The sequence below is a fragment of the Propithecus coquereli genome, unplaced genomic scaffold (genome assembly GCF_000956105.1).
Source record: "Propithecus coquereli isolate 6110/MARCELLA unplaced genomic scaffold, Pcoq_1.0 Scaffold75, whole genome shotgun sequence".
Classification (NCBI taxonomy): domain Eukaryota; kingdom Metazoa; phylum Chordata; class Mammalia; order Primates; family Indriidae; genus Propithecus; species Propithecus coquereli.
The window spans coordinates 2,429,469-2,431,489 of NW_012153618.1; the positions used below are offsets into that span (position 1 = coordinate 2,429,469).

General features: G+C 48.5%; 1 non-coding gene across 1 annotated transcript; it reads left to right on the forward strand.

The window, feature by feature from the left end:
- Positions 1-952: 952 nt before the first annotated feature.
- TRNAC-GCA lies at positions 953-1,024 on the forward strand. Its single transcript has one exon. It is a non-coding gene; the product is annotated as a tRNA-Cys (tRNA).
- Positions 1,025-2,021: the final 997 nt, after the last annotated feature.

A 2,021-nucleotide genomic window follows, 5' to 3' on the forward strand; every position in this document is an offset into this window, starting at 1 on the left:
AACAATCCCGCTCATGTGGCCTGCTGCGTGTGAGTGGCCGCCCCCTGGACACAGGCAAGCAGTAAACACGCAGCCTAAGACGCGGTGGGCTGCAGCGGTCACCAGTGCACGCCGAAACTGCTGCACAAGGGGCAGAGAGCTCAGCAGAGAGCTGCTCGTCTTGCTCAGCCTAAATGGAACTCCTTATGCCATAACTATCCTTTTTTTAGGAGGTGCTGGTGTCTGGGAGGAGTTATGATGATGCTGGTCCTATGATGCTGCCAGCTGTAATCACTGTTGCTTCTGGGTTGAACTGTCACTGCCAGGTGACACAGACAGGAGCCCAAAGCTTCTCCCTCTGACCTTCCAGCCCCTCTAGAGCCCTATTGGCAGGACCATCCAGGAAGCTGGCAAAGGAAAAGTATGGTTTGCGGAGTCCCTGACCCAGCATCACAGAGCAGAGCACACAAGGGTGGACTTGGGGCTTAGAGACAATCACATCTTCAATCATTTCTTCAGAGGACTCATTTCAGCAGACAAAAGGCTTGACTGTGTGGAGATTTGGGGCAGCAGGAGAGAAGGTCAGCCTGCATCCTAGGGTGTGGTTTGCTATAACCCAGCATCCAGACGATGTGGGTTCTATCTTTGAGGTGTTTGTGGGGTTGGCCAGGCCATTGCACATTTTGAGTCTCTTTTCAGGTGCTCAGCACAAAACCCACGATATAGATGTCTCTATAGATCTTTCCAGCTGTCAGAGGAATGCTCCCTAGGTCACTGCCCTTTCCCAGGGACTGAGGATGGAGAGGTGGCAGAGGTGTGGGATACGGGAATACGGGAACCTGCTGCTTCCTCTAAGGCAGGAAGATGAGTTAGCAGTAAAGCAGGCCTGGCAACTCAGAAACCCATCCGGGACAGCAGCTCTGGGTGTGGCTGCACAGGGAAGGGTTGTTCATTGGGCCTCAGTAACACAGCAGGGGGTATAGCTCAGGGGTAGAGCATTTGACTGCAGATCAAGAGGTCCCCAGTTCAAATCTGGGTGCCCCCTAGCATTTTGGTCACTAAAGATAGAAAAGGAGTTCCAGTTTCCTCTCCCCCTGCTGAGTCCAGTTTCCTCCAGCAAAGGAAGAACCAGAGGACATCCTTTCCTCCCTGAGTTGATGTGTTTCTCTCAGCTCCCACTCCTCCAATCTCCCCACTCTCTCTCACCTGGGCCCTCAGCTCTGCAATGTGTACTTTGATCTTCTGGCCAAGGGTAAGAACTAGGCCCTTTGAGGGTAGGGAGGTAGAAATCTGAGATCACCTACTGCTGGCCAGAAGACAGTGCAGTAACGCACTCAACGTGTTGAGAAGAAATAACAGCCAGGTTAGAATTCTGTTCCCAGCAAAACTCTTCTTCAAGAACAGACAAAAGATGAGAGACTTTATCACTGACAGATCCTCACCGAAGAAAATTCCAAAATGTATACTTTAGAGAAAATTAAAAGGATGCCTGATGGGAGGACTGAAATACAAGAAGGAATGTTAAACAAGGAAATTGGTAGATATGTAAGTAAATCCAAATTTCATTGACCATATAATAAAATATTAATGTCTAACATAGTTTTTTAGAAGATAAAACTAAAATGCTGGTGTGTTACTACATTTTGTGTTGCTATAAAGGAATACCTGAGGCTGGGTAAGTTATAAAGAAAAGAGGCTTATTTGGCTCACGCCTCTACAGACTGCACAAGCCCGGCACCAGTGTCTGCTTCTAGTGAGGGCTTCAGGGAGCTTCTAATTGAGGTGAAAGGTGAAGAGGAGCAGGCATGTCACATGGTGAGAGGAGGAGTAAGAGAGGGAGGAAGTGGTGCCAGGTTCCTTTAAACAGTCAGCTCTCAAAGGAACCAATAGAGCAAGAACTCACTCATTATCACAGGGAGGGCACCAAGCTGTTCTTTTTTCAGCATATATAGGGGTACAGATATTTAGGTTACGTATGTTGCCCTTGCTCCCCCTCTCCCCAAGTCCGAGTTTCAAAGGTAAAAAATGTTTTCTGTCTCTCT